This window comes from Melitaea cinxia, chromosome 15, assembly GCF_905220565.1.
Source record: "Melitaea cinxia chromosome 15, ilMelCinx1.1, whole genome shotgun sequence".
Taxonomy (NCBI): domain Eukaryota; kingdom Metazoa; phylum Arthropoda; class Insecta; order Lepidoptera; family Nymphalidae; genus Melitaea; species Melitaea cinxia.
In genome coordinates this window covers 7,155,021-7,166,951 of record NC_059408.1, presented here as the reverse complement: position 1 = coordinate 7,166,951, position 11,931 = coordinate 7,155,021, and positions in this window count along the sequence as shown.

Genomic DNA, 11,931 nt, shown 5'->3' with positions numbered 1-11,931 from the left:
TGGCGCTTTCTAGAGAGTTAAAAAAATATTCATATGTTCTTAAGTCTTACGCTGTCACTGCGTAAATTAAAACCATGAATAAAAACACAAAAAAAATTAAATTAATCCCGATTAGGATTCGAACTCGAGTCACACGTGTATGCGAGAAGAGCTCCAACGTCTGTGGAAACTTAAACACATAAATAATTAGTCAGCATGTGAACTCCTCACATTGCTTTTCTTAGAAAAGAAACTTGGGTTCCGAAAAGATGCTTATTTATTAATGATAAACTAAAAAGTCTGTAATAAAAATGAATTATTAAAAAACAAAAAACCTGGCTACGACAAATAACCACTAAAAAGGGAAAAACAAGTTTTACAATTTATTGTGAAGTGTATTGAGTGCACCGTGTATTTTCCAAAAACTACAGATATTTTAATGTATTAGTTATTAATTATATATTTTAATGAAACAACCTTTTCAGATTTTATCGCGGTTTATTAAGTGTATAGATGCCCGACGTTTCGGATACTTGACAGCAAACTTGGTCACGGGAGGACCGAGGAGGCATCTAAAAAACTACTTTGTACCAAATAAGGGTCTTCCGTAGAGATGCAGTCATTATATAATTGAACAACCCAACTTTAGACGTAGAGCGACTTGTGCTCGCATTCAGAGCGTCTAATTCAGGGAATTTGATAGGGTTGACACTTCAAACTATTTAGGAAAAATATTTATTAATTACGATAATAATCACTATTTCGGAAACAGAAATTTTAAAAAATCAGTTTAATGTATCCTAAGATTGATATGTCCAAACAAGCAAATGATAACTTTTTTAAGTTTCTTTCATTCATTGGATTAATAATTCATGAATACCGCCAAATACAAATTGATAGTTCAGCGGATTTAGTATCAGCATGTTGGTCACGACAATACTGTAGATATGGAATGTCGGTATTACCGAGAACTATCTACTAGTGAAATAGTAATGATTCGGTACGTGTTAATTTTAATGTTTTTTCATGGACTTGTCTATCTAAATATTTCATCTTGAAGTCTTTTCTACGCACCTTTCTTTTCAAGTACTTGTACTTGCATATCTTTAAATTATAATTGTTTTAAATTATTTAGATATTTAAATGTAAAACAGACAGAGTAGTTCGTATTTGTAATTATTAAATAATGTGAAATTGTTTGTTAAATTAATTACAAACCGTTAACCGTATGCGTTTAAAAATGTGCTCGTAACAGATATTACCAAGTAACCGCATATGACTCGCTATGTAGATCGGTTTTTCTCAAGATTATCCTATTTAAGACATGTTAATTTGACCTTTAAAATTTACATTTCATGTAGAATCTTAATACATATTTATATCCATATAAAGATTAAAAACTAGGTAAGTCTTGACAGGAACATAATTCGATTAACTTGTTACCAACATCATATACTACACATTTGACTAAAGTTAAATCGGTAAAACTAAAGTTAAAATTAAATTTGTATAAAATATGCAAAACAAAAGTTATATGATATGAACAACTTTTTCGGATTTTATCGTCGTTTATTGGGTTTTTTAGAACACGCCCGTTACCATGGTAAAGTATCCGAAAACCTAATCATCATCATTACAGCCTATACAGTCCACTGCTAGACATAGGCCTCCACAAGTTTACGCCAAAAACAACGTGAACTCATGTGTTTTGCCCACAGTCACTACGCTGGGCAGGCGGGTTGGTGACCGTAGTACTCTGGCTTTGTCGCACCGAAGACGCTGCTGCCCGTCTTCGGCCTGTGTATTTCAACGCCAGCAGTTGGCCGAAAACCTAATAAACCGCGATAAAATCCGAAACAGTTATATCATTATAATGAGTAAAATTCAGGTAAACATTAGAAAACAATTATATGATATGGATTAAAAATTGAGTAGGTTGGTGCAAATGTGCAGCGGTATTCCTAGTCGGGTCAAAATAGAAATTTCAAATTACGAAAATTAAAAAAAATATATTTTGGCCACTATATTCATACCTTTATATTTTATCGAACTATTAGCACTGGAATAAAAGGCATCGCGGTGATTATACACAGTTTTAACAATGTTAACTTGTAATAATAATGAAATGTTTAATGAAACATTCTATTGGTCTATGGTTCTATGGTCCTTTGGAAAAAAATGGAGCTAAATCCATCAGTGCAGTAATGAATATACGTTTTATGTATTATTTTTACTACAGTAGCAGTCGACCTCACTATTCCTCCATCATTGAACACTAGAGGCAATTAATGCTAAACTGACCGTCTGGAAGAAATATCTAACATGCCTTTAGATCTTGCACTACACAATTTGTCTTAAACGTGTCTTGTTTTTTTTTCTTACGTATTTTATGACGCACGATAAAGTGTAAGTAAATAAATAAACAAAAGCCTCAACAAAATCGTCATGATAGCCTAGATTTGAAACCGCATTATTGACGATAGCTTTTTATGAATATGAAATTAACGTTGATTCATTATTTCAACCGTCAAAACCGGTTTTTATTAAAAGCTTTGTTGACTGGTCATCAATATTCTTATTCTTAAATCAATTATGTATTGACACATTGTTACGATCAGATAAGACATATTTGTATCAATGTCGAACGGAAACAAAGTCGAATAAAACTGATTGATTGATTATTTATTATAAACAAGCTGACCCGGTGAACTTCATACTGCCATCTTTTTTTGCGATTGTTTCACTTTTTTATTTTCTTTCATACAAACTTTATTTTATTTTTTATTTTATTTTTTCGGAAGCTATGCCCGTATAAATTTTGGCGCTTCACTTTTATTTCTGTAGATTTAAATCATAGTACGATTATAAACTGATAAATTATTAAGACAATACCCTATAACGGACTTCAGATGTAAAGTTCACAGTCATCTATATGTTAAAAGGGGTGAGGAGGTAGTTAAGATATTTACAAGTTTCTTACTTTAGTTCTAGTCATCACTTCGAAAAGTAGTTAAAAAAATTTGTTACGCTTTTTTTTTCTTACAATATGGTAAAAGCATGGTCGAGCGGGTCGCATAGCTACATAATATGTATCATTAAATAAAAACACTATGTATATTTTTAATATTAGAAAGTTAAAAAATATTTTTCTTATACAAATAAAAAATTCGACGTTTTTTAAGACCTACATACAGCAGAGACACATTAATGGCTCTTTATTACTTGTCTATTATCCTCGTGATATATTCATTCTCTACTTTAAATATTACAATTATTACGATGGTCTTAAGACAGGTATCGAAGAACCCTGAAACAGAAACCAGGGTCATTGCCAACCGCATCGACAAAATCATTCTTATGTTAACAAGGAAATAAAAGAAATGTAGAAACAGTTGTTCCTATAAAGTAAGCAAAAAGCGATTTTAAAGAAAGGTTAACCCGACCGGTTTTGATTGATAGTTCTGAGTCAGGTACCAAACGTGGCAGTCAACTGTTGAGACACGACAAATTGATACCTGACCACTTAAATGTGACATTTTGAAATTTAATAATTAATAAAATAATATGTAAGTATACATTTAACGAAACTGAATTAAGACGTAGTGATATAATAACTAAAAAATATTATATCGTATTATTATTAAATTACATAGAATATTGTTAAAAGTTAAAGTTGAAATCCTAAAAAACCGTTATAAATCACTATTTTCTTCAGAGAACTCATTTTCAGATAAATATAAGTAAAAAACTCAATAATTTAATAAAAAAAAGTTATGTAAATTTCTTTTGATTGAAATTATGTAAATTTCTTCATCTTCATCTGAATAAAAAAAAAAAAAACCGTAAATAATATCGTATTCGTAATTCTGATGATTAATTAAATAGCGATCATATCGAAAACGAGTGTTTCTGGGCGGCTACCGAATAAATCGCATCACTGTAAAAAGTAAAAGTAAAAGCACCGCGGGTGGCTTGACTTTTAATTTTAATTGATTTATGTTTCTTTAGCTCCATTTGTGTTTGTAACTAGTAATTTGGTAAAATGAAAGATATTTACAATGTGACTGCAACGTCAGTATCGTGACGTTCTTTATGATACAGGCGTGACTTAATGTCTTGAATTATTGTACAATAAGGAGTATTTATTTTGGTTTATATGTCTAGGTTGAATTAACCTTTATTTAAACTCGTACAATGATCTTGTAATCGTTTCATTATGCCCAATGAGGGCAGATGTCATTTTTCTTTCGCATTGTTACGTCGACGTTGTCTGTCCGTAAAAAATAAATTAACGCATTTTTTTAACTATAACACTTATAACTAATATATATAAGAAACACTTATAACTAATTAATAATATTAACTGCTGAAAAAAAAATTAAAAAGTTAAGTTTAGTAAAAAGAGTTTTTGGGAATTTGCAAATCGCTAAAAATAACAAAAACTAAAATCTATTCGACGACTATTGTAGACAAAAAGTCAACTAGCGGAAAATGTTTTAGTTTGGCTTTCATTTTATTTTACTCGTACTGTTATAGCTTTTATTCAATAGCGTAGTTCTTGGAAGATTTTCAAAGATCGGCTTCTGGATCGACTTAAAAATTGTAAATTATATGTGTTTAATCAACTTTTGGTTCTTTCTGACGGACTAAGACTGCGAACTCGAGAGTATGTATAGATCCTGTATACATATAGGCAGAAGGTTTTCGTCCCGCAGTTAACGACTATCGACGGCTACAGCAAAATAAATAGATATGTCGATAAACGTGTGTTTTTTTGTTGGATATGATGATTTTATTATCAACAATTAATAAACGCTTCACACTCAACGGATCCCCCAGTAGGATTTTCTCCTGTGTTGGGGGTCCGGAAACACACACAATACACAAACACAACGCCCAGACCACGACTAACATCTATACTGTCTATACAAATGTCTGTCGTGAGCGGGAATCGAACCCGCGACCACCAGCGCAACAACCAGTGCCATGACCGCTACGTCAACGCGTCGTCAAAATGCACTATGCTTTGAAAACTAATTGCTTCACAAAATGTACCATGTGAATACAGTTTATAATAATGTCTATATTTTTTTAGTATAAAGTGTGCGTGTTTAGCTAATAATAATAATATTATTTATTTAAGCCCTTGAAGAAGTATTCTTTTATTTACTTTCGAAAATTTTATTCCCATTGACCTAATAACAAAATAAATTATTTTTTGCATTATACAAACAAAAAATTAATTAACTAAAAACTTTTTTAAAGTTGATAATATCCATACAGTCAATTAATTTATGTGATCAAATGTTAATAAATCAACCAGCACTTCTGTATTGAATAATCGAACTTGAATCAAACTAAATCGAACTTCATTTGTTCGAATATAATTTCGAACCATGTAATTATTTATGTTCAAACAGGTCCAGATCTTATCACGTCAAATGTCAGAGGGCAGGGAATGTAAGTCATATGTAATTGGTCTAGGCAGTACTCGACACACTATCGGTCAAGGCTTTAGCGGTTACAGAAATCCATATTTATGAACGCACGTAATTTACAGAAATGACTTAATCTCTAAAACATGTTTCACTCATTTGATTTATTTCTTGCCTTTGTTTAAAAACTATTTATAAGCTGCTTAGTAAAACGGATCAGATTTTTCTCATTTAAAGCTTGCATAAAAGTGTTAGTATATAAGCTATTCATTTTAAACTCTCTATTTAAATTAAGATTAATTGTTTATCATTATCAACATAAAAATGAATAATTACTTATCCCTTTATATTGTTTATTGAAAGACAGTACGAAATCTATTTATTAGATTAAAATCATAGCAAGAAAATATGATTTTGACATATAAAAAAAAATAATAGTCTACGTAGAAGTCCACACGAAGCAGTGGACACAAAAATGTACATACTATCGTATAAGTATATTTGTACTCGAAATAAATTACATTATTTTTCTATACGGTCCATATCTTTCACACCATGTCGAGTCAAGACACGTAACGTCACGTTGTTATTTCAAATTCGTTAAGTTACAATATGTGTTTGTTATTTTTAAATACTGCCCCGTGTTAAAAAGTCATAGCATAATATTTTTAGAGTCTTTTTATATACATTTGAATACTAGATTTTTAGACAGTGAAAGAATTTATCGCACCGGTTTTGTGCTGGTTCTTGAAATAACTCTCCAAATACAAACAAGATCCTTTCTTAGTGTTAGTCATATTAATATTGGCATTAACAATAACGAACTTATTTTATTAATCATCACTTCAGCCTATCGCTGTTTACTGTTGAACATAGGCCTCCACAAGTTCGCACCAAAGATTATGGCGCGAACTCATGGTTGTTGCCCATAGTCACCACGCTGGGCAGGCGGTTTGGTGACCGCAGGGCTGGCTTTGTCGCATCGAAGCTGCTGCCCATCTTCGGCCTGTGTATTTCAAAGCCAGCTGTAGGGTGGCTATATTCTTTACTGCCGTAACCACGCAGCAAAATTTTTACTAATACTTGTTACGAAAACAATTGATAAACAATATTTTTCTACACCAGAAATTTTTAAAAATTACTTCAAAACTAAAAGTCGTTGTTGTAACTTTTGTTTGACGAACGATAAACTAATAAGCGATATAATCGTATCTTAAGCCTTATTTTTATACCTAATCTTTGACGAGATTGTAGATTGTATACTTTATCTCGAAACCCTTAATTCTTTACTTGTAAAATAACTGGAGCGCAATATTCAAATTTGTTGCAATGTCACGTGTTTATCAGAGAGAAAATAACATATGTAAAGGTTAAAGACTTGAGCGGTGAGTACAAACAGGATATTCGATATTATATTGAAAAGTTGAGTACAGCAATGTTATTTATTATATTTATTATGTAGGTTTGCGCTCGATGACACTATACTTGATATAAGAGCAATGATGAGATCTGGACTTTAGTACGCTGACCAAAAAAATTATCTATTCACTCTTTTCGTTCAGATAACCAATGCACAAAAAGTCAAGCGCGAGGTCCACACCTTTGTACGTGTTCGTTTCAGAAACGTTTCGTACGAGCTATTTTGTAATAGCTTGGCGAAAGAAGAGCTAGATCGTGAAGCATCATGAGCGTTAACACAGGTTATGCCCAAAAGTTCTAATAGTACAGCAGTACAGAGTTACAAGTGGAGTCGTATTCATTAAAGGAAGTCCGCTGCGGCGGCTAGGACTATTTTTGACTTTATTTTTCATGGTATCGTAAGTATTATTGAGTACTTTGGCAATTATTTTGTCTGAAGCTCTTTGGAAATTGAGGTTTAAAAAGATGTTTTATTTATTTATTTATTCTTAATGTACACCGAAATACAGACACATATAAAGAAAGATACAATACAAGATGTACAAAGGCGAACTTAACGCTAAATAGCGATTTCTTCCAGTAAAACTTTGGATACTGGACACGATACAGTAGCAGCGGTTAGAAGTGTGCACGTATTAAGGAGGAAAATTCAATAATAAATAACGTTAAACAAATTGTTTACATGTTTAATACTAGAAATACGAGGCATAATCATACAATACATTGATAAAAAATACGATATCATAGACATACATAAATATTAAAAAAAAAAAACATTTAAATAGGTAAATATTTTAGTATATAATATATAACACACATATACATACATATATACATACACATATATAAAATACACAGACATAAATATATCCATATATATACATATAAAGTAAACTACAAATCACGACAATTATGACTTAATGAGCGACATATAATGCTTTTTAAGGCGTTGCTTGAAGCAAGCTTGCGTTGGAGCTAGTTTTATTGAAAGCAGAAGAGAGTTGCACAGACGGACAGCATTGAACAGTAAATGAATTGGAGTAGAAGAAGATAGAATGGTCAGGAATTTTCAGAAGCAAATTGGATTCAGATCTAAGGGAACGTTCATGGGAATTGCAAAGAAACGTAAACCGTTCTTTAAGGTAATTGTTATTTAGGATTAAAAAGAACACAGTAGTGTAGAGTAAGTACGTGGGTATTCGTGCGAAGGCGAATTGGGCCACTTGAGTTTACTGCCAAAATCGGAGACGTGGTCATATTTGCGAAGACCAAATATGAACCTTATACAGAGATTTTGAAGACGCTCAAGTTTATTAATTTGCTCCTCTTTGAGATAAAAAAACACGTATTTGCATAGTCAAGGATTGGTAAAAGTAGTGATTGTGCTAACGCAATTTTGGTAGGCAAGGGAAGAAAGTACCGAGTGCACCGACAGCTGCAAACAATTTCCGGCTTTGCTCAGTTAATTGAGGTGACCAAGAGAGATGACGATCGAAAGTTATTCCTAGATTCTTCACTTTATCGCTAACATTCAAAACAACTTTGTTAAAGAGTACAGGAGGTACAAGTAACCAATCAAAGATACTGACTAGTTTTGGACTACCCACGATAATCACTTGAGACTTAGAAGGATTAACTTTTAACACATACGAGTTACTGAATTTAAAAGTAAGGTCCAAGTCATTATTTAGTTGGTAAATACTCGTCGATATTAGTGCCCAAGATCTCAAAATAGTCGTTAATTTCGGACTTACTTTTTTTTGGAAGAAATAAACCATCGAATAGAATGTGCCTTTTGAGAAGAAAACAGTATTAAATGTCTAAGTATCATTAAACCTTAAAAAAGTCAAAAGCATAAAAGTAAGATACCTACTTTTTTAAAAGTCGAGTTTATCTGTTCTAAGAAGGTTCCTCTTTGACTATTGTATTGCTTAGATTAGATATAGCTCTGCGTAATAGTGCTGTCATTTACGCAAATAAAGATATGTTTTAGAAGATCATTGATAAGCAACAAAGGGCTTTGCATAGAAAACAGATTCCTAAAGTAGGCCAGAATTAAAAGACATTTTATCAGTACAGTGTTAATTAATTATCACTCTAAAAGATTATATATTGCAGGAATCATTTAACCTTCTACTCACGTCACTTCCATCATCACGTCATTCCATAGACGGCGAGTTTCGATTGCGTTCGATTTCGATTCGGGATGGGCTTTTCATTTTGAAGCCTTAGAAATATTAAGAAATATCCTTAACGCGTTTTCAATGGCCTTGCTCAGGTGCGAGTACATATTTACAGATGTTTTATTATCTACTCAATTTGATGTAAAAAGTTCACTATAAGACCTTTTTACTAATTCTAGTTTTATATTTTTAAAGCATCTGAAACAGCCCATAGAATTAGCAAGTTAAAATGTCAGTGGGCTGGTCACCTGTGTGACTGATTGCTGCTGGAGCAGATGTATCTTGGAGTGGAGACCACGTGTTGACAAACGCAGTGTGGGATCTACTCCAGCCCGTTGGACCGACGAGCTACGTGAGATTACCGATTGATTTTGGAAAGGATTGCAGAAAACCAGGATTTCTAACGCGAACTTGTCTGGCCTATATCCAGCAGTTTACTGAGATAGGCTGAACTAATACTGATACTGAGTTTTAACTAGTGCGAACTGGTTGCGATTTTTCAACAGTTTCTCTTGTTGTTGAAGTAAAATTTCTTTATGCACGCTTGACTTGGAGACTAAGCTGGTGAATGCGTGACGGTAGCGTTACGAAAAGTGTGATCGAGTGAGGCGATCGGAAGTTGAGAGGGAGATATAAGTTAGAAAAGAAAGAGAATTACGTTTCGAAAGTTTTACTTCAATCGTGTGGTCACACTCGTTTTATATTCGATATTTTTTACAATTGTCTATTTTTGGCAAATAAATTTGACAACAAGATAAACTATCTCGTAGCGACTCCATCCGTGATTTTATCATTTTTTATGTAACATTAACATTTTTAGAAGATCAAGGACAAGATATAAACACTAAGTGTTAAGTAAATAACAATTTGGAAATAAGCCCTTTAAAGCCTCGTCACGATTAACAGAAATATTTCATTTACTTAGTAATTAGCTTTTTATCCAGCAAGTAAGGAATTTATTTTTTAAATTGAACATGTTTTTCACAATGATGAATATTCATTGAAATATTATTTTTTTCTTAGGTAGATTTTTTTTTTTCGTTTCTGTTTTCCCTAATTCTGTTACTCTTCATAATATAGATGTAGAGAACAAAAACTTTAGTAGTTTATTTATTTAAAAGTCTTATCAAACACATTTTGTTACAATCAACTAGCATTTTTAAAAAGTTTGTATAAGGACTAACTAAAATAGAAACAAACAAAAATGTAACCACACGGGTTACGTTTTTTGTTTTAAAAATTTATAAAAAAATTTAGAACAAAACTTGACATGAATCATCACTTCAGCCTATCGCAGTCTACTGCTGGACATAGGCCTCCCCAAGTTCATGTGTTTTGCCCAGTCACTACGCTGGATAGGCAGGTTGGTGACAGCAGGGCTGACTTTGTCCGCACCGAAGACACTGCTGCCCGTCTTCGGCCTGTGTATTTCAAAGCCAGCAGTTGGATGGTTATCCCGCCATCGGTCGGCTTTATAAGTTCCAAGGTGGTAGTGGAACTGTGTTACCCCTTAGACACCTCTTACGACACCCACTGGAAGAGAGACTCTTCTTTACTGCCGTAACCACAGCGAGAATTTAACTGGTACAAATTATCATTATTAGGATTTTAATGTAAATGTGAAAATTCGAAACACAAAAAGGGAAAATTTCGTAGACTTGGTCACCAACAATCATATGATTGTTGTATCAATAAAAACAATACGCGTCGTCATCGTTTAGCGCGTCGCCTCTAATTGAAACCGCGTGATGTCTTACCGTAGAAAGAAGTACGTATCCTGTATCTTTACAACAAAATGTTAGTGATTTGTATCAGAAGAGTACTCATTTTTTGCAACTTCTTAGTACATATCGCGAGTACAAGGTAAATTAAGATTTTCATGGATTAAGAATAATGACAGCCCTACATCTCTACAAGAAAATTTTATTTGCATAATTTTCGTAATAAAAATATTATTTTAATCATAATTATTATAGAATATATTTGTTATATTCTTATATTTTTAAAATGTAAATTATGTAATATAAATTCATTACAATACCCATAATTTACAAATGTAAATTGTTTCAAATCATGTCTACGTTGTTAACATAAGTAATTTAATACTTTGTTAATTTATTCATTTTGATATAAAATATATAATTTGAACTGAAGTGAGCTATAATCTAAGTAGAAATATGGTAATGTGGAAGCTAATAATCTAATGCTGCATAATACTACTCACAAATAATACCTAGACCACGACTCTATAATTAAATACAATGTGTTAATAACTGTCTTCTAATAGCATGAATTGTAATTCATAATTATTATACTCAAAGCTAAGAGAGAACTCATTTTACAATATATCAAAATTGTACAATTATTTCTAAGGTACTTATGACATGCTTAAAGTGCTAATTCATCGATAACATGCGAATTTAATATTATTTTAAGATGTATTTAAAAGACAGAAATATCAATAATTTTGTTTATTTACTATTAATTTATCAAGAAAATGATTTTTTCCAACTATTTTATCGAAATACTGTACTTAGTTTATGTATTGGTGATATCAAATTTAATATGCTTTTAATGTACCTACACTATAAAATTGCTTGATTGTAGGTATGTGTTAATTTGGCTTATTTAGATATTATTTATATTCTTAAAATTATAACGTTCTGAAAAAAGAGCAGTGATGAGTAATAAACTGAGCAATCGCTATACAATCAAGAGAAGAAATTAACTAAGTTTTATTAAACTCTTCTATTCCATATCTTTCGACTGAAATTACTAAATTATCGATTTTTTTCAATCATACAAGCTTCTGGAAATTGTATTGTTTGTTAAATATCAATTCAATTTATTAAAGATTACAAAATAATAACAATATTAATAGGGGTTGTAAATAAACGGATGACTAAACTGAAACC